The sequence below is a fragment of the Macaca thibetana genome, chromosome 7, assembly GCF_024542745.1.
Source record: "Macaca thibetana thibetana isolate TM-01 chromosome 7, ASM2454274v1, whole genome shotgun sequence".
Lineage (NCBI taxonomy): Eukaryota > Metazoa > Chordata > Mammalia > Primates > Cercopithecidae > Macaca > Macaca thibetana.
In genome coordinates, this window is record NC_065584.1 from 46607686 (window position 1) to 46629575 (window position 21890).

At 47.2% G+C, this 21890-nt stretch overlaps 1 protein-coding gene across 1 annotated transcript in view; it reads left to right on the forward strand.

Moving 5' to 3' along the window:
* Positions 1 to 2982: 2982 nt before the first annotated feature.
* Positions 2983 to 21890, forward strand: part of DHRS7 (dehydrogenase/reductase 7) — a 977513-nt gene continuing 958605 nt past the window's right edge. The window contains exon 1 of the mRNA XM_050797811.1: positions 2983 to 2986. The gene's annotated coding sequence lies outside the window, so the exon portion shown is untranslated. The remainder of the gene's footprint in view (positions 2987 to 21890) is intronic.

Here is a 21890-nt window from a genome sequence, read left to right on the forward strand (position 1 = left end):
CATTATAGAATTATAGGCTATTTGTGTGTACTAACTGGTTTAGTTTGTATTCTTCAGAATAGTTAAACGAATGAATCTGTTTTCCTCACTTTGCAGCTGACTACCCAGAGTTGCTCTGTAGGAAGCAGCTTGTTGCAAATCAACAACCCGCTACCTGTCACTAGATTTCAGTTTCATTCCCTCCGGTGGATGATTACTTAACTCTTCTAGCTCTCTCCCAGGGCAGAGCCTACATTTTCTGTCACTCTCATCACACCCTCCAAAACTAGTAAAAATCTATCCAGCCATTTTCACGAGATGTGGTAAAGTCAAAGAAACAGAAACTTCACATCTAAAATACAATTTTGTTTATTTATACTCCATGGGATTCCAAAGTCAGATTTTATGTGATCAATATTCATGAATTTTTAAATTATGGATAATCCTGAGAATGAGGATTTGATTTTCAATTATTTTCTTGACATCTCCTCCATGTCTTGAGCTCTGGGCCAGTCATCTGTGTAACTGCAGACATCATTTTCCACTTCAGCTGCTACTTCTTAGCCTTGGACCACTTTCCTGCGAAATGAGAGGGCAGAGGCAGGATCCCTGGAGCCAAGGACGCAGAGGCAGTGGCCATATTCCCTTCAAATGGACAAGCTCCCTGGGCTGGAGCTTGGGTGCGCTTTAGCCTCCTTCCACCTATAGGGTTCTGAACCTGTCTGGGGTGCAGGGGAGTTCACCAACCACAGGTCCACACCAAAGCCCTCAGCCCCTTTAGACAGCTACAGCCACCCCCGGCCAAAGGCAGGCCACTAAGGAGCCCTGAACACCACATCCTCTGGGGCCACACTTAGGAGGAAAGTTGTCTTCCCACAGCTGAAGCCATTGATAGGCTGAGCTAGCCCCTCTTCTATGATCAAAACAGTGTGTGTCTATCGGGCAATCGAATATCAACAGTGACTGAAACTCCCATTTCCCCTCCAGCCCAAGCATGCTCTGCAACAGGGGAGGAAAGGGTGGCTATTGACTAAGTGTCTCCAAGGTGCTTTCACAAGATGCTTGGTGCTTTGTATATATTATCTCATTTAATTCACAGCCACCGCTGGAATAATGCATTTTAATCCCCATTTCATGGCTGAGAAAGTTGAGGTTCAGAAAGGTTAAGTCACTTGACTGAGGTCCTGTGGATCACAAGTGGCAGGGTCCAACCCAAGAATGACTAGTGTGTTCATAATCGGACTGCCACAGCAGGTCACGACGGGGTGGGCAGAAGGGGTGCTAACACTGCTCCATAATCCCACCCCTGATGAATGGACAGCCACCAATGTTAGGGTCACCGTGACTGGGTCTTTGTTCCAGTGCTGAATGCATGCACACACACCCACACACATGCACACACACACTCACATGCACCACAGGGTGCCGGATTAATGTGGCTGTTTTGATCTGCTCTGAGGTTCCTAACTCAAGCACTGAAATCCTGGGCTCGGCTTGAATTCAACCTGAGCCGAGAGCTGGCCAGGCCTCAGAAACGCAGGGCCGTCCATCACTTACGTCTCAGGTCTGCTCCTCAGAGAGCTGGAGTTGACCACAACTGCCTTGGCACAGTTCCACTGTGAGGGAGTCACAAAACTGGCATTTAAGTCCGGAGCGGAAAAAACACCCCAAGCTTGTTCGTTTTTCTGACAGGTGCTGGAGCCCATGAAAGGTCAGATTCCAGCTCGTAGTCACATCCTGGCTTAGCCGGCTCCAGGCACACAAAGGCCTGTCTGTCTCGCGCCAGCGCGGGGAGTGGGGATGGAGGCCAAGGGCTTAAAATGGCCGCCTGATGGCCCGCTCCTGCTGATCCATTCCTTCACGCACATTGGCCTCAATGAAGCATTGGGAAACCCAGCTGCCAGGGATGTGTGAAACGGGAGGAATGAAGAATGCAGGCTTTTTTCTTATTTGGAATTGCAAGAGATATTAACCCCCCGGCAGCCCATGAATCCATGCCCTGACATCAGCCTGCTGTGGCTCATTTTGTAAGAGCCCCGGGGACACTTCTGTTTCATGTTCAAAGCCTTACCAGGCTGGAAAATTGAGTGAGAGCTGTCCCTCCAAGCCCTCAGCAAGGATGTTGGGAAATGAAGGAGTTTAATCTCTTCCTTGCTGGTGCATCAGGGATAGCTCACAATCGCGGTGTTATTGGAACAGAGGGTGTGTGTTTAAATGCACGTAGCCACATGCTTTCATCCAGGAAGGTTTATTTTTGCAGCCTTTATGAAAACATCCTCCAATTCAAAATGGCTCCAAGGACCCACAGTCCTGTATTTTAAGTTCCTCACCAGCAGCTGTAGGCTGAGGTTCTTTACTGTTTCTAACTTCTTCAAAAGATCTCACCACCCTCTCTTGTCACATGACTCCTTCCCCTGCCTCTCTGTCACCTCCCCATAACTTTACGCCAAATTATAATGCTGACAAGAAGCCAAAAGTTGCAGCGGCTGCTGCACATCATCTTTGTAAAGAAACCTGAGTGATATTGATCATTTAATAAAAACTTCAATTGACAGCTTCTTTTAAAATAACAAGCTCAGAGTACCAATACAATTCTTTAATTAAAAAAAAAAAAAAACAACAACCTCGCCTTTGAAATTAAAAAACAGTGGTTTTGGAATGTTTCCCCCGCCAGTTGAAAATCTCACCCTGACAAGAAACTTTCTCAGTAAAATAAGCTGTAGACTGGAAACTGGAGGCCTGGCCTCTTGTCCCAGCTGTATCATGGAGTTATTTTGCGTCAAATATGTTGATATTCAGATGATGGGGAAGCCCCAGCTTTCTGAAGGGGTGATCACCTGCAAAAGACTGACTGCGAACTCTCCTGTGTGTCCTGAATGTGTCCCCAATCCCTAAAAACCCTGTCCTTGCCGCCTTCCGTTAAGATTCCACCCCATCACCTCCACCAATGATTGACTCAATGAGCTTTTGCTCGCAGCCTATGTGAAAAGGTGCAGTGTCCTTGGGGTCTGTCCCACAGCCACTCTGTAATTTCATGTCTCTGTCTCTCAACAGGGAACACACTCATTCCCCTAGGAAGCATATTGACGGTCACACCTACTATGCACATACATTGTGCTAAGGTCTTTTTCAGGCAAGGTTGTGTAATTTTTCCACCATTTTATGAAGTAGGTATGTTATATCCTATTTTGTAGAATGTATCCCATTTTATAGAAAAGGTGCCTGAGGCTCAGAAAGGCCCCCTGATATGGTGGAACCAGCACACAAGTCCATATCAATCTGACTCCAAAGATTGTACTCTTAGCCACCCAGCAGTGCCTCCTACCATAACTAGGGCTATGAGGAATAAATACTCTCCAATAATTTTTTAAAGAGCACAGTAGAAATGCCTTCGTCAAAATAACTACCATTCACTGGGCCTTCAGTACATGGTGGGAGCTGCTAGGAGCTTTGTGTAAATCTCTTATAACATTCTCATAGGGTAGGTATTCATGTCCCCATTTTACATGTTAGTAGCTTGATGATACAAAAGACAAAACAAAATCCCGGGCTCAATCCAGGAGTAAGAGACCTTGGCAATTCAGCTGGACTATGTACAGTGTAAATTTGGCAGCATTCAAAGGTCTTACTGCTACATCTCTGTTATTTATTATTATCAGAAATAATAACTATGGTGTTTATTGAGCCTGGAATGCCAAATGCTTTAGAGCTCCCTTCCTGGTAGGCTGTGGTCATGCTTCAGGGATGTCAGCTTTCCAAAAATGTGGTTCCTGTGATTTCCAGACTGCTTAGAGCTCCGTGTGTGTGTGTGTGTGTGTGTGTGTGTGTGTGTGTTGGCACACACCCCACGATGTGTGTCTGTCACACTGCAGGGAGCTTTCCTTCATTTAAACAGCCAATTAAAACCCACTTTGGCACTTAACGCATGTCACTGCTTCTCGGCACTCAGCTGGCTTCCCAGCAGGCCTTTAATTTGATAAAGAGCTTCTAATAACGACTAACAGAGGGCCCAGTAAGTTAATTAAACCTTGCCCTTTATTTTGCTTTCAAGGTGTGCCTCCTCGTAAAAGCCCAAGGTTTGTGCTTGCAAATGACTTTAGACAATGTTCCATGCTTCAATGAGAAAAGTATGTCTGTCATGTCCTGGCAAGTTACTCTTAAAGTCTCAATTTCAGCATCATGTCAGGCTTTCACGGAGGCCAGAAGCAGATGGAAAAAAACCTCTGCACCCAATTGTAGGGAGGCCAGAGTTAGCAATGGAAGATGAGTTTCCTCTGAGAGTACAACGCTGAAAGATGAGCTGGCTGTCATATCGAACTCCATTTATCCCATTTCTTTAAAGTAATCTGAGAGTCCAGATGGGTTGTATAAACAGAAGAGGAGGTTCCTGGGAGTTCACTAGCTTAATGAAGCCCGTATGTTTGACTCATGTAATAAGTATTTAATCATGCTGATGAAATTCATTTAAACTCCAGCCACACACGCTGTTGCTGAAGCCCTGATAATACCCTGCATCACTTGTGCTGGCAGTGCTGGAGCGAGACAGGTGACAAAGAAAATGGTGGCATTTCACAGGGTAAATGGGCTTTGGAGAGTCTACAGGGGAAAGATAATGAGCCACGGGGGGCTGACTTGTTGAGCCATTGCCTCTGAGTCCTTGGAGCGCCCCTCTGTACCTGGCCATGGTGAGGTGCTAATGGTAGGGTAATAACTCACACACGCTTGCATCTTCCTTTCTGAGTGATCAGTGCAGAGAAGGTATCCCCGTCAGGAAGCTTTCTGCTGCAAGTAACAGAAACCTTAACTCCCCCAGCTTGAACAATCTGGAATTTTTCTGAATACATATTACCAGAAGTCCTAATATAAAGTGCTGTGAGACCTGGTTATTTCAGCAGCTTGAGCATATCCTGAAGGCCTCTGGTCCTTTCCCTATCTCTGTGCTGTACTTCATGATGTGGTCAGTTGTGGTCCCAGTCCAGAATATTTTCTGCTCATAGGCCAATGACTGGCAGTGAGACTGTGATATGGTTTGGGTGTGTCCCCACCCAAATCTCATCTTGAATTCCCATGTGTTGTGGGAAGGACACAGTGGAAGGTAATTGAATTATGGGGCCAAGTCTTTCCTGTGCTTTTCTTATGATAGTGAGTAAGCTTCATGAGATCTGATGGTTTTGAAATCTCTCTCTTTGCCTGCTGCCATCCATGTAAGACATGACTTGCCTTGCCTTATGCTATGATTATGAGGCTTCCTCAGCCACGTGGAACTGTAAATCCAATTAAACTTCTTTCCTTTGTAAATTGCCCAGTCTCGGGTATGTCTTTATCAGTAGTGTGAAAATGAACTAATACAGTAAACTGGTGCTGAGAGTGGAGTGTTGCTGAAAAGATACCAAAAATGTGGAAACACCTTTGAAATTGAGTAACAAGCAGAGGTTGGAACAATTTGGAGGGCTTAGAAGAAGACAGGAAAATGTGGGACAGTTTGGAACTTCCTAGAGACTTGATGAATGGCTTTGAGAAAAATGTTGATCGTGATATGAACAATAAGATCCAGGCTGAGGTGGTCTCAGATGGAGATAAGGAACTTATTGGGAACTGCAGCAAAGGTGATTCTTGTTATGTTTTAGCAAAGAGACTGGCAGCATTTTGCCCCTGCCCTAGAGATTTGTGGAACTTTGAACTTGAGAGTGATGATTTAGGGTATCTGGTGGAAGAAATTTCTAAGCAGCACAGCATTCAAGAGTTGACTTCAGTGCTATTAAAAGCATTTGGTTTTATAAGAGAAACAGAGCATAAAAGTTCAGAAAATTTGCAGTCTGACAATGCAGTAGAAAAGAAAAACCCATTTTCTGAGAAGAAACTCAAGCTGATTGCAGAAAGTTGCATAAGTAGCAAGGAGCCAAATGTTAATCCCCAAGACAATGGGAAATATGTCTCCAGGGCATGTCAGAGGTTTTCATGGCAGCCCCTCCCATCACAGGCCCAGAGGCCTAGGAGGAAAAAGTGGTTTCATGGATTGGGCCCAGGGTCCCCATGCTGTGTGCAGCCTAGGGTCTTGGCACCCTACATCCCAACCACTCCAGCTGTGGGTGAAAGGGATCAGTGTAGAGCTTGGGCCATGGCTTCAGAGGGTGCAAGCCTCAAGCCTTGGCAGTTTCCACACGGTGTTGAGCCTGCAAGTACACAGAAGTCAAGAACTGAGATTTGGGAACCTCCGCCTACATTTCAGAAGATGTATGGAAATGCCTGGATGTCCAGGCAGAAGTTTGCTGCAGGGGTGGAGTCCTTGTGGAGAACCTCTGCTAGGGCGCTGCGAAAGTGAAATGTGGTGTCAGAGCCCCAACACAGAGTTCCTACTGGGGCACTGCCTAGTGGAGCCATGAAGCTCCACTAGGTCCTTCAGACCCCAGAATGGTAGAGCCACTGACAGCTTGCATCATGTGCCTGAAAAAGCTGCAGGCACTCAATGCCAGCCCATAAAAGCAGCCAGGAGGCAGGCTGTACCCTGCAAAGCCACAGGGGCAGAGCTGCCCAAGACCATGGGAACCCACCTCTGGCATCAGAATGACCTGGTTGTGAGACATGAAGTCAAAGGAGATTGTTTTGGAGCTTTAGGATTTGACAGCCCTGCTAGATTTCAGACTTGCATGGGGCCTGTAGCCCCTTTGTTTTGGCCAATTTCTCCCATTTGGAATGGTTGTATTTACCCAAGGCCTGTACCACCACTGTATCTAGGAAGTAACTAACCTGCTTTGATTTTATAGGCTCATAGGTGGTAGGGACTTGCTTTGTCTCAGATGAGACTTTAGACTTCACACTTTTCAGCTAATGCTGAAATGAGTTAAGACTTTGGGGGACTGTTGGGAAGGCATGATTGGTTTTGAAATGTGAGGACATGAGATTTGGGAGGGGCCAGCGGCAGAATGATATGGTTTGGCTGTGTTCCCACCCAAATCTCAACTTGATTTCCCATGTATTGTGGGAGGGACCTGGTGGGAGGTAATTGAGTCATGGGGGCAAGTCTTTCCTGTGCTGTTCTCATGACAGTGAATAAGTCTCATGAGACCTGATGGTTTGTAAAGAGGAGTTCCTCTGCACAATCTCTCTCTTCGCCTACTGCCACCCATGTAACACGTGACTTGCTCTCCTTTGCCTTCTGCCATGATTGTGAGGCTTCCCCAGCCATGTGGAACTGTAAGTTCAATTATATCTCTTTCCTTTGTAAATTGCCCAGTCTTGGGTACATCTTTATCAACAGCATGAAAATAGACTAATACAGATGGGATCACCATGATTGACTATTACCTCTGAGTGGCAATGGGGCAGTGTTGGATTGAAGTCAGCTCCCACCAGCTCATGCAAGCTGATAGTGCACATCTCCTCCCAGCCTTGCATTTAGTGATTTCATGTTGGTAGCTTGAAATTGGGCATGATGGGACTATTTACACCACAGGAATTGGCAAACACTACATAGCAAGGCTTTTTCTCTTGAAAAGTCAGTTGGCAAACATTTACCTGCATATTACTGTGACAAAGTCACCTTCCTTAAGGCTGGATACCAGAATAAAACCAGAGTTCTTCTAGCAAGGGAGAAAAATGGTAAGGACATTTAGAATGAGCAATAGACAGGGAAACTATTCCTGACCTTCTTTTGACTAAAAAGCTGCCTGCCAAGCCAGCAAAAAATCACGTACCAACCTGACCAAGCTTATCCACAGATGGGACTACCATTCTGATGTTTGTCTTGCTCTGAATGTCTGCTTGTCACCTGCTTAGGGTTATTGACTGTGATTCTGGAAATCATTGTTGTTGTACACAACCCCTCTGACTCTGTGGTTTTCTCTAGCGGATTAAAAATGATAGCCATAGGTGCTTTTTTTGTTGTCCTTACTGGAGTGACAGCCCTATATAAAGTTATAGTCAACAAGAAATTACAGAAAACCACGAGGCGAAGACTAGGAGTGATACAAAGGAGCGAAAGTCCCCAAGGCACTACAGAGCCTTCTGTGACTCAGTCGCTGATTGCCAGCACCTTGTTGTAGCTGTACATTGAAACTTGATATCTTCAGGTCTTTGGAACTTTTAAGTCCCCTGAGCATTGTTTTTAAATACAGATAAAATCTGGCTTAAAAAAAAAAAGGAAAAGAAAAGCATCTGTGCTCTTCACAGCCCTGCCTTTCCATACATACCCGTCTCCATGGGGTCTGCACTCCCAGTGTGTTACCTCCCTGAGAGCAGGGATGCATAGCTTTTATACCCACTTAGTTACAGACATTTCACTCAGTAGACTCCCACTTCTAACACACATGAATACACACAGTTGCCCCTCTCTGAGCACACACATCCTTCCTGCCCATTTTGATGGGAGACAGAAAATCATCAAGCCTTGGAAAGTAGGTTACAGGGGGTGACTCCCCCCACCCAATGCCAACAAGTGATGGGTGAATGGCAGACATGGAGGGCAGAGGAGCCCCTGCTAGAAGTGGCTCCTGGAACAGTGTCAGATGTTTCCCCTTCCCCCATCCCCACAGCAATGAGTCTCCCCCTCTTTCTCTTGGAGGAGAGGTTTTGGCCAAGCAAGGATAAAGTTCTTGGTGGGAGAACTCCGTTTTCTTCTGGGGGAGACAGCATGTCCCCCAGAAAGGCTTGGGTTGCCCTCTGCTCATTCTCTTTGGAAACACAGCATTCTCAGTCTGAGGAACACTAAAACAACTTACAAATGGGAGAACCCAACGTGCCCTCAGAAGTATCCTAAAAGAGCCTGCTTGAGTAGGAAGCACTTGTCTTGTTGGTTGGCCTGATTTTTCCTTCTTTCATTTTTGTTGCTGTTGCTTTTGTTTTGAGACAGGGTCTGGCTCTGTCACCCAGACTGGAGTGCAGTGGCATGATCATGGCTCACTGCAGCCTTGATTTTCTGGGGTCAAGCAGTCCTCCCACCTCAGCTGCCCAAGTAGCTGGGACTACAGGCACACACCACCAAGCCCAACTGGCTTCATTTTTCTACCAAAATTAAAAAGCTTTTCTAAGAAGCTTTTGATTTCTTTTCAGCTAAAATGATTCTCCACACTTAGTGGGCATCACAGTCACCTAGGAGAGTCTGCTAAGATGGCAGTTTCCTGGGCTGTTCTTCTGGTAATCTGGTTCAATAGTTACAGTGTTGGGACCAGAAACCCGCACTTTTAGCAGGCATTCTCCGCCACCCTGACCTCACCTCTCAGTGACTCTGAGGCAAGTTGTCTGAGAAGCCCTTCCATGAATGGGAATAAAATGTTCCCTTTGGTGATCTAACCCAGAAGTTGGCAAACTGCAGCACACTAGCTAAGAAAGGGTTTTATAGCTTTGAATGGTTACAGAAGTCAAAAGATTATCTTGTAATATTAAAATCACACAAAATTCAAATTTCAGTGCTCATAAATAAAGTTTTATTGGAGCACAGTCACACTCTGATTATGTCATGTTTGTGGCTGCCCTCACACTATAGCAGCAGAGTTGAGTCATTGTGATGGAGATCACATGGCCTGCAAAGCCTGAGATATTTACTATCTGGCCCTTTACAGAAAAAGCCTGACAACCCCTGGTCTAACATGTTCCATTATCTCTCAATTCCCTAGCAGGAGGGCTTCCGATGAGTTAGTTCTGAGCCCCTGGCCACATCAGAGCCTTGCAGCCTTAGCAATAGTCTGCAGCTTTATTTTATTTGGCTCAAGGACTGAAAACAATGGCCAGGTGTCTTTCTGAGTGTAAAAGAGCCCTAGAGAGATGGCGAGTAGAGCAGGTAGCGGTGTGTTTCTTAGCAATATGCTGCAACCCATCCCAACCAGTAACCATCGTGCCATGATCCATGGAGTGTTGACTCCATCCACACCACGTGCGTGCCCATGGTGGGGGTCAGTGGGAAGTGGATGCAAACACACACAGCTCATGACCCCTGCCCCCCGGAACTTATACTTTAGCTGAGAAGAAAACACAGAGGACTTCTAGGCAGGGCAAAAATAGTGGTGGCTCCATTTCAAGCTGTGAGGCTTTTCTCAAATCAGGTCGGAAATGTGTTCAAACATTTACCATCCCAGGTCAAAACTCTGTGAAGTCAGTGTCCTCTATGAAAGAGGAAACCATGAAGGAGAGCTTCCAGAACTGCAGGCCTTGCCTTGTGACCCTGGCAGGTCCCATCCAGGCAGTATGTGTTGGCAGAATGCCTCTGATGAGTAGGGCCCAGCATGGGAACTTAAGGAAAAAAGGCTCTCAGAGACAGGGCTGAGCCAAGAGGAAGGAAGAACACACAGAGAAGGTGATATCGAGAAGAGTAGCAGCGGGGAGGACATGGAAGCAGGGAAGGGGAGGATGGGCGAAAAGAATGGCTCACCTCCTGGTGGGGTTGGGCTGGGGTGTTTAGGTTGAGAAGGTAGGGATGGTCATATTGTGGAGGTCTCTGAGTGCCAGAGTCAGAAACTGGTACGTACTGAATTCCATGGGAAAGGAGGAGCCATCCATGAACGGGTTTTTAAATGTAAACTTTACATTAAAGTATAACATATAAAATAAAGGCACAAATGACGGTGAATTTCCAGAAGGTAAGCACATCCATGTAACAGTGGATCCATTACCTGCAATACCCCTACCGGTGGGGATTCTCCTGTTCCTGAAATTTATATTTAGTTAGTAATAACAGTGACCACCATGACTTACACTTACACAGAATGTTTTGATTTACAAATTGTATTTATGTACATTAAATCTCTCAACACTGTGTGATGGGTATTATTACTATTGTTTTTATTTTACAAAGGCATAAAGCAATAAGATCATGTGAGTATTAAGCAGAAGAATTTGGACTCCACCCTTTGTATCCTTACCCCATTATTGGTGCAGCCATTAAGATAATGTAGACAGATATTTATTCATATAGGAACATGATCAAAATATGTTATGAGGTTAAAGAATAAGATACAGAAGGGTTATGTAGTGTATATCTCATGGAAAATATAATAGAGCAGTAAATGATACCAGAGTCAAACCATCTGTGTTTAAACCCTGGCCCTGACACTTACTAGCAGTGTGACCTTAGACAAGTCATGCAAATTCAGAAATTCAGAAAGGCTCACTTTTCTTTTTCTTTTTATTTATTTTCTTTTTTCTTTCTTTCTTTCTCTTTCTTTCTTTATTTTTCTTTCTTTCTTTTTCTTTCTTCTTACTCTTTATTTTTTCTTTTCTTTCTCCTTTCTTTCTTCTTTCTTTTTCGTTCTTTCCATCTTTCTTTCTTTCTCTCTCTTTTTTTCTTTGAGACAGGGTCTCACTCTGTCATCCAGGCTGGAGTGCAGTGGCACAATCATGACTCACTGCAGCTTTGACCTCTCAGGCTCAGGTGATTCTCCCACCTCAGCCCCCTCACCCTCGAGTAGCTGAGCCTCACTTTTCTTATCTGCAAAATGGGAATAATAAGAATATGTATTCATCTGTTTTTGCACTGCTGCGAACAGCTTCCCTGAGACTGGGTAATTTATAAAGAAAAGAGGTTTAATTGACTCACAGTTCTGTATGGCGGGGAAAGCCTCAGGAAAGTTATAGTTATGGTGGAAGGGGAAGCAGTCACCTTCTTCACAAGGAGGCAGGAGAGAGAACAAAAGAGGAACTCAGAAACACTTATAAAACCATCAGACCTTGAGAGAACTCAATCACTATCACAAGAACAGCATGGGGGAAACTGCCCTCATGATCCAGTTACCTCTCTCCCTCGACGTGTGGGGATTACAGTTCAAGATGAGACTGGGGTGGAGACACAGAGCCAAGCCATATCAGAATACATACCTCATGTGGCTATCATGTAGACTAATAAGGAAACCTATGCATGATAGGCAGAATAGAGGCTCCTCAAAGATGTCTATGTCTTTGGATTCTGCTGTCAAGGCCTCATCCCAGCCACATAAATCCAGGTGAGGCTAAGAGGTGTGTTCTGAGCCTCTCAGGAGCAGAGGCAACCATTTGCAGCTGGTGGCTGCCTTAGACTCACCCGAGGAATCAAAGGGTTTGGTGTGTTCCTGCCTTGTCCCAGCCCATATTCTGGAAAAAGCTTTGTCTAAACAGGCTGGATTTAACTGTTGTTTGGAATTTTGACTAATTTACCTAGTGCTCCTTAAATATCTGAATTCCCAATAACCCTCATAGAAGAAGGCTGTACAACTTACTAAGCACACGAGAATTGAAATCATGTGTCCAATTCTTGGCTCTCCCTGTTACTAATATATGATCTTGGATAATTATCTAATCTTCCTAAAGCTCAGTTTCTTCATCTGCAAAAACGAGGCAATAATGTGCTCCTGACAGGTTGTTGAGAGGGTTCAATGAGAAGATATAAATAAAGTACTTAGCACAGTGCCTGGCAGAGAGTAAGTGTCCCAAAATGCTAGCATATATTACTAATCACCCACAGTATGCCATCGCCCCGAGAGCAGGGGCCGCTGCTAAACAGTGCTTCGCCCACACCCAACAGGGCCCCAACACATCCCATAGTCTCCAGCACAGTCTTGTGCACAGGCAGGCTAGAGAAGGCCATGAAGGCCGCCAGAGAACAGAAAGATGAAGCCACGTGCAGCAGCCTGGTAACCTTGGAGAAGCAGCCCTGGCATCCCAGAGACCTGACATGTCCTCCCACTGCTGGCTGCCACATTTGGAGCTGAGACAATCAGCCTGGCTTACATCAGTTCTGTTGAGCGGGTTGCGGAGGGGCTGCTGTGGGTGAGGGCAGGTGGGCTTGGTGCCGGACTGACTGCTCACTTTTCCCCCTTCCCCATGCATGACAGAGGAAAAAGGACTGGAGTTCAAAGAGTGATTGGTTGTTGCATTTTGTCCGTGATTTTCCATAGAAAGCAGCCTCTCCTGGTAAATTCCCAAGTGCTTCTTGGGGGTGTAAGTGAGTGAAGGCTCTTTGCTGAGGACCTCTGACTCCCAAAACTGGTGAGTCTGGGAGGCATTTCTCAGTCTCCCGCCCACCCTGTCTTGGCTGTGCCTCTGCTACCCTCAGACCCTGAGGACACCACTGTCCTGATGTAGCATCAGCGCAATGCAAAGGGACCTGAGAATAACAGAGAGATGGACAATCATCTTCTTTCATTTTTGACCGCTTGGAACAAAGACATGACTTTGAAAAAGCTCAAGCCCCTTCATTGTGCAACACAAGCAAAGCAGGCTCAGGGCACCAGCTGCTTTGTGACTGTTCTCTGGCTATGGAAGGCAGCCCCAGCCCCCTGGAGTCTCATGCCAAGAAATCAAGATATATGAATTATTTGGATGGAAGGAAGGAAGGAGGGAGGGAGGGAAGGAAGGAAGGAAGGAAGGAAGGAAGGAAGGAAGGAAGGAAGGAAGGAAGGAAGGAAGGGAGGAAGGAAGGAAGGAAGGAAGGAAGGAAGGAAGGAAGGAAAGGAAGGAAGGAAGGAAGGAAAGAAGGAAGGAGGGAAGGTAGGTCAGGAGAAGAACGTTTGACCTTGTAGTTTGGAGTCAGGTCTATTCTAGATGAGCAGTATATCTGGGAAGCCAGCAAAGCCATCGAGAGAGCCCTGCGGCTGGTGCTGTGACCCAGGCACCACATAAAGAGCTAAAAGTGCCAGTGAAATGGAGGTGGCTGCTGACCGATAACCATCATCCCTGACAGCAGGTGCAGGGGGCAGAGGGACAAGTGGAACCTCTTTGTCTTGTTATTGCAGACCAGAGTGCCCACAGCAATGTGAAACCCAATTGTCCTGGAGAAGGAGGGAGATGGAGGGGAAGGGAAAAAAACAACTGGCTCATTCTGGCTCCATAAATCACTGGAAGGGAGAACCCTTGCCCGGTGAAGCTGGAGATTCTACCTGGAAACTCCCGGATGGTGCACTGAGCCTGGGTGTCATAAATCACCAGGACTCTGCCAATGGCAGCCCTGCCCACTGGCCCATTGCAAAGGTGCTTGTTGTTTTGCTGGCAGCTGACACAGTGCACTGTCCCAGAGGGCCAGGGGCAGGTGTCTGCCAGGCCATGGATGCAGGCCTACTTTATGTACTTCCCTTGGGTGTGATGGGGGGAGAGCGGCGGTGGATTGCTGTCCCTGGGAACTTGGCCTGGTGGCCTAGCATAGCTGGAATGTCCTTGGCCAGCTTTTTGTGAACAGTCAGAGGCAGTCAGGAGATGCATCTCATGATCATATGGCCTGGGCTTGTGGAGTCTTTTTCCCAGGTTTCGGAATCATCTGAGGTCACCTGAGTGTCCTTGCTGTCCTTGTTAAGCCCCACAGGTAACTCTCTGAGTTCTAATTGTTCAGCTTGTGCTGATTTTGTTTAGCCTGGATGGGTGTGCCCCAGGGGTAGATGTGTCCACATGGACCTTTAATAGTTTACCTCATTGTCCCATCCATCAAGGAGAGGGGCCATCCCCCAAAAAAGGGACAATGGCTTCCCCCTTTTACCTCCATCCCCCCAAAAAAGGGACAACGGTTGCCCCCTTTTACCTCCCCAGGTGGCCTACATGTATCCCCACCCTTCCCCTCATCACCCTCAGAATCACATCCCTGCTCACACACCTGCAATGCCTCTTCCAACTGGCAAACACTTGACAATGCTACTAGGCCCTCCTTGAACATCCTGACTTCTGTACCTCCCATGACATCTCTCATCACCACTTACCAGAGAACCAACAAGAGCACTTCTTTCCTTCATTTGTTTAGTAAACAATTATTAAGCCCCTACTATGTCCTGGATGCTGTCAACACAGGAGAACACAAGATGGATGCAGCCTCTGCCCTCACTGAGCCGGTGGATTAGAGACACAACACACATGATAAATAAGACGGTTCGTTCAATTCATGTTTTCAAGGAAATAAACAAGAAGCTGAGAGCAAATAATGCGGTTTAAGGTACAGAAGCTGCTATAAAGGGGGTGACAGAAGAAGCCTCTGAGGAAAGGACATTTCAGCGGACACTGAAGATGGAAAGGAACAGGCTGTGCGTGGTACAGCGGGAAGAGTGGTCCAGGCAGAGCGGGCAGTTTGTGCAGACAGAAGATAAGGGAACAAGGGGGACAGGGACCCCTGTGTAAGGGGAGGAGAGCACACGGTCTCGGGGAGGAAGTGGGTGAAAGTCTGTGCCCAGGTGTGCCCATCCTTTGGCTTTTGCCTCTCCCTTGGCAGGTCTTTCATATTCATCCCATTGGTTTGCTGCCCTGGCCTCCACACTGAGTATAAGCCTTCCAGGGCAGGGCTGCGTCGCATCCTGTGTGCATCCTTGCCCATTTATTCAGTCACAAGTAGACGAGCTTCCTATTGGGCCCTGAACACCTGAGTAGGTTTCATACCTGCCTGGCCTCTCCCGTCTCCCTCCCTTCCAAAGGTAAACCAGAAGTCCCTGCTGGCCCCTCCTGTTGGAGAAGGGGATGCAGAGCCAAGTGGCTGGAGGAACTGGCCTGACTTTCATCCTGAGATAACCCTGGCACCTGAGATACAAAGTCCACAGGCCTGGAACTGCTGCAGGCTCTGGGTGCTTTTCCAGCTGCTGGCGATACCAGGGGTTCTCAGCAAGGCTGAGCACCTTTTATGGACTCCCTGTCTTGCATGCATGCCTAGAACTTGTGATCAGTTTCTGTCCATTGTTTAGAAAGTGTTACCATATATAACACCTTGTGAGAACAAAAAATGACATGTGCTCATCAACATAGGATTAGGTCTGTGGCAACCAGCATTGATCAGATACACACTTTCCATTTCAGTTCACCACGTGTTTCTGTGTCAGGCACAGGGTTGCCAAGAACAATGTGACCCCGCCTTAGAGAGACTATGGTCCGGTGGAAAAAAAAAAAACAGATTTGTGAATAATTAAATGCTAGAAAATATTTTATTTTATTTGCTATGATGTAGACTTCAGTTCATCTTACAAATAATCAATTTTACCTGGGGAGGAAAGGAAGAGGAGGGGGCATTGGAAAGATTTCCATGCAGGAGAAAGTGAGTTCACATCGACCAAGCAGACAGGACAGAAAAGGCCCTTGAGGGAGAGGGAGCAGTGTGAGCAAAGAGGCAGGAAATGGTATGTTTGTTGCATTAACTGTCCAAGGTTTGAGAGTCAGAGGCCAGGGGCAGCGGTCAGGCTATGGAAAGATTTGTGTGCTGGGCTCAGGAGCTTGGGTTCGATCCCATTGGCATAGGGAGCCCCTGAAGAGCTTTAGGTTGGACAGGGGGTGGTAAGGACATATTTACCCCAGGGAGAGATTGCTGGACTGGCAGTGTGGAGACTGGAGGAAAAGAGTTCAACTCAGGAGGCCAGGCAATCAGTCCCAGCACAAAGTGAGAACTGTCACTGGGCATAGCCAGGGGCTGGGAAAGAAGGAAGATTCTAGAGGCCTGAAGGAGTTGGAGTCAGCAGGACTGAATGCTGCATTAGAGATGGAGAAAGAGGAGAAGTGAGGGGTTAAGGCCAGGCTGTCGGGGTTCCCCTGCAGGAGACAATGAAAGCTTTCATGAGGCAGAATGTAGAGGAAGGAGCAGATTTGGGATCCAGTTTGGACAGCTTGAGTTGGTCATACTCAGCGCCAGACTTAGATCCTGGCAAGGGGTCTCTTCCATAGACCCCACATTTTGGGAGCTCCATTCTAGCCCTTCCTGGGCCATACCACTTTCCATGAGCAAGACAAGTTAGTGGGACCGTGGAGACGGGCCCGCCTGGACCCAGCAAGGCCTTCTTCTAGGACTTGCTGCAGGTAACAAGCCTGGGGGTTCCCTGCCCAATGACCCCAGCCTGTGGCTTCTTCCTGGGTGTGTCCTCTGAAAGATGGCCTGCATTCCTGATGTGCACTCCCCAGGTTCCAGCAGTGGCCAAGTGGCCGTTGTCTGGTGGGGTGTGGAGATGCAGCTTGGATGTGTAGCCTGGGTTGTCCACACACGTACATGTGTGCAACACCTCTTGCAGTAGGACAGAGTGGGGGTTTGGAAAAGAAGGGTCTGCATTTATCTCCCACAAATATGAGGGACAGACCTGGAGATGACCTGCAGGGTTATCTGAAATCTTCTTTTTTCCAGACTAGTTACAGTATCAGCCCCTACCTCTCCTAAGCTGATCTGACTCCATTTCCAGACCCCTCATCATCTTGTTACCCTCCTTTGAATTGACTCTAAATTTTATGTAATGAGGAGGCATACAGATAGCTGCTGTGTGAACTCTACAGTCAGGGATAACCGGAGCATGTGGAGTCAGTTACACATGCTGCATCCCCAAGGGCACTGTTGGAGGCAGAGGTGACTCCAGGATACCTTAGCGGGTAGGAGAGACGGGAGCTACCTGGGGAAGGGTTTGGAGCCGCCAAGATATAATTCAGAGGAACAGATAATGAGCAAAGGACAGAGAGAAAGGAGTGAAGGCATTCAGGGCTCGCCTTTCGTATGGTTCCAATAAAGACAAAGGAAGGGTCCACTTTGCTTTCAAGCCTGTGGTCCTCACCCAGACTCCCCTGCAGGGTCTCCCCTTTGTCTCTTTCATGAAAGCCAGTAGGTCTCCTTCACCCTTTTTCTCTGCTGTGATTACAACACAGAGCCTTCTCTTTGGGAGCAACAGCCATCTGGATTATCTTCTCTTCATCTGGCCACCTCATCAACTCATCGTCTTTTTAATAATCTCATCTGAAAACATATCCTTTTTCATTTGCCTCTTAATTTCCCCATTCTCCAGTGACTTTTCTCTCTCTCGCTTTCTCTGAAACCTTATTCTTATTACTTTATAGAACACTGGGGGATAGATTGCCTAGAAAATATGTACTGTAAAGGAAATGCATATGGCGATATCTATGAATTGCCAGATCCAGTCCAGCTGTGCAATGTCACAGGCCCAGCTGTTTATTTGTGCACAGTGCAATTGCAATGGCTTTTGACATGGGCACTGGCTTACAAGCTACTCTGGTGCTGGTCAGGAGCTTCATGTGCACAGTTAACCTTGGATCCCTGTGATTAATCAGAGTGCAGCCATGGTAGACCACAGGCTAGTCCCCTGGCAAGGCCAGCAGGAGCACTCCTCCAGCCTGAGCAAGCGGGGAGCAGATTTTAATTCCAGGCTGTTAGGTGCTGCCTGACATTGGTGTCCCTGTGGTGTTTCATAAGCCCTGACAGTTCCTCACCATTGTTTTAGGGAAAGCAGGCAGTCCTCTAGCTTTACCACCCCATTGCCTTCCCTGGAAATGAACACTCTCTCCGCACTTTGAATCTTGTGCCAGAAGGATGGAGGGGAAATGACTGCACATTCCAAAAAGGTCAAAGATGGCCTGAAAGTAAAGGATGCACGCGTCTGCATCATTTCCAACAGGCCTTTGCAGTTCCTTTTAATTAGCTCAGTTTGTGTTCCCCTCAGGTGGGGAGAAGCCCAGGATCACTCTGTCAACAGCTCTATCTATAGCAGAACCCCCATCCTTCACCCTGGCATCTCCACTTGCACAACGCTTGCTGACCCCGAGACTCAGCTGTGAGAATCAATCATCTCCTTCCAGAATTCATCATTCAGCAGCTGCAGGGCCTCAGCTATTTTTATCACCGCAGGAAGCTGCTGGCCAAGGACGTGCTGGGCTACCTTTGCAGGAGGTGTTGCTGTAGAAATGAGCTGCGGGTTGTCAGGGCAGCTGAGCCTCCGCCTCAAGGTTAAATCCAAAGTGCCTGACCTGGAACAGGAGAGCACTTGATCTTCTTCCATTCTGCAGCCAAGTGCCCCAGAGGCTTATGCTGGGGAAGCAGACGTCCCAAGGAGCGGACACTGTGGAAGGACTCCGGGTGGGAGGGAGAGGCAAACAGAGTGGACATGTGTGGACATGTACCTGGGTTTCTCCTACCCAGACTGGGAAATGGGATATTGTAACCCTAGGCAGCTGACTTCAATCACCTGCACAGTACCAGCCCAGGAATTCCCATTTTGCTGTGTTCCCACCAGCCACCAACCCTTGTGGGGTGCCTTCTATGTGCCAGGTCCCAGACTGGGGCTGAGGCTCCAGGATCTGCCCTGGAGTTGTCTAGAGTCTAGAGGAGAGGACAAATCAGACGCAGTATCACCAAACCCTGATGGCCCCTTGCTTCAGTCTCCCCAGATCCTTTGCTCTGTTCCAGGGCAGGAAGCCATGGGGTGTAACAGCAGGTAACACGGAAGGATGTTCTATTTGTAAAGGTCCATCCGATACCCTAAACAAGCTCCTTCAGCACGGGCCTCTGAGATAAGTCAGTATTTTTAGTTTGTTTAGAAGTGATCTGGCTTGCTGGGTGTGCACATGTGTGCTTTGCTCACAAAGTGGGAAAAGCAGAACTCACCAGCATCCTAACAGAGAGAAGGGGGAAGGATGTCTCTGATTCCCTGGACAGCTCTCATTTCAGAAAAGGAAAGAGAGAGCAGCACCCTAAGGCTCTGCTGCTGTGGGCTCCTGTAGCCTTTAGGAAAGGGGAAAGTAGACCCTGTATTCTCTGCTGGAGGGATGGGGGGATGGGGAAATGGAGGCTCTTCATCTCTTCCAAACTCCAACTGTTACAGGAAAGGGGTCTCAATCCAGATCCCAAGAGAGGGTTCTTGGATCACATGCAAGAAGGAATCAGGGCAAGTCTGTAAAGTGAAAGCAAGTTTATTAAGAAAGTAAAGGAACAAAAGAATGGCTACTCCATAGACAGAGCAGCCCCGAGGGCTGCTGGTTGCCCATTTTTAGGGTTCTTTCTTGATAATATGCTAAACAAGGGGTGGATTATTCATGCCTCCCCTTTTTAGACCATATAGGGTAACTTCCTGATATTGTCATGGCATTGGTAAACTGTCATGGCGCTGGTGGGAGTGTAGCAGTGAGGACGACCAGAGGTCACTCTCTTGGCCATCTTGGTTTTGGTGGGGTTTAGCTGGCTTCTTTACTGCAACCTGTTTTATCAGCAGGGTCTTTGTGTGCCGACCTCCTATCTAATCCTGTGACTTAGAATGCCTTAACCATCTGGGAATGTAGCCCAGGAGGTCACAGCTTCATTTTACCCAGCTCCTATTTAAGATGGAGTTCCTCTGGTTCAAACACCTCTGACACAATGACAGAGAGAGAAATGAGTCTGGGTGGGTCCAGAAGTCCAGTTCCCCACTGAGCAGGGAGGAAGGCCAGTTTGCCCACCACCACCCACATCTGCTGAGGACAAGCTAGGGGTAGTTGATGAGGGGCACATACCCAAGGGGCCCTTCCTGGTGATAGAGGTGGAATGAGAGCTACCCCAGGGAAAGTTGCAGGGCTTGGGGGAAGAATTTGCTTTGAGCACTGGAGCCAGTGGGAACCAGGCTATGGAGCAGCACCAGAGGTCCTGGGAGGTTTATCGACTGCCCCAGGGCCCTGGAGTCCCCCAAGGCCAAAAGCTCCCTCACAGCCCTGGGGTCTCTGTGGCTGTGACTCTGACCAGATACTTTACTGCCCTAAAATAGTCTCTTCCACAGCCGATGTCAAATTAGCAAACTGTTTAAAGAATAAAGTCACTTGACACTCTCATTTACAGCTGGGGAGTGTGTGAATTGACATAACCTTTCTGGAGGACAATCTGGCAATGAGTATGGGACCTTAGGACCTTATTCACACTCCTCGAGCTAATAATTTCTGCTTTATAAATTTCCCCAAAGCAAAGAAAATGCAAAAATAGTGGAATGGCCAAATGAATAATGGTGCATCTATTTGATGAAATCCAGTGCTGCTAAATATTTAATGATATGGGAAAGTGCTAAAAATGTAATGCTCAATTTAAAAAGGCCGAATAAATAATGTATGTAGAGTATGATCTCAAGATTTTTGTTATTGTAACAGTTGCTATTAGAATGGTCCTTATTTAAACAAAGTCCTTTATAAGCCACTTCCTTGCATTAGAAGGAAGACCATAGGGGAGGGGTGCAAGCAACAGAAGAGATGCTTTGGGGGCCGCCGGTGGGGAGGGCTGGGGGAGGGTCATGGAACCAAGAGGGAAGCCAGAGCCTGGAGGTGTGAGTCTGAGGCCTCCCAGGGTGAAGAAGTCACAGATACTCTGCCTGGTGGCTGCCTGGAGGACACAAAGATGCCTGACGTTTTGGCAGCTAATGTGGCTTCAAACTAACTTCAACTCCACCCCCTCCTAAAATTTTCAGTGAAGTCCACCTCATCAATAAATGATCTGTATGAGTAGAGATTTAGGGTAGAAACCCAGGGAAACATGTACTCTCCATCTAAGTTCATGAAATATGGAACACCACCAGGAAATTAGCTATAGAAATCCATGCTTGGGGGCAGGGGTGATTCTGAGGACTGAAGACCCCATGGAATTTCCAGAAGCCTTGGGGAGGACTTTAGACCTCTTCTGGAGGGCATGGAACAGGGTTGAGCTTCTCCAGCAGTGTGAGAGGCTGGGGAAAGCTTGCTGATATCCAACATGAGTATAAATGGGCATATAGGCATATACAGACACAGGGCTGGAGGAACAGTGCCAGTACCCCGTGACACTCCCTGGCAGTGGGATTATGGTGATATTTATTTTCCTTTTTATATAGCTTAGAATTTCTAATTCTTGTAAAACAAACACAGATTTTATAATTTTTATTTTTAAGAGTCAAAGTTTCACTCTGTTGCCCAGGCTGGAGTACAGTGACACAATCATAGCTCACTGTAACCTTGGACTCTTGAGCTTACGTGATCCTCCCACCTCAGCCTCCCAAGTAGCTGGGACAACAGGTGTGTACCACCATGCCTGACTAATTTTTTTATTTAGCCATGTTGAGACAGGGTTTTGCCATGTTGCCCAGGCTGGTCTCCAACTCCTGGGCCAACCTCGGCCACCCAAAGCACTGGGATTACAGCCATGAGCCACTATACCCAGCCAGATTTTATAATTTTTAAAAAACTAATAAATGTAGATACAAAGCACTGCCATTCCATGGTGCTTGTGGAATCTGTTT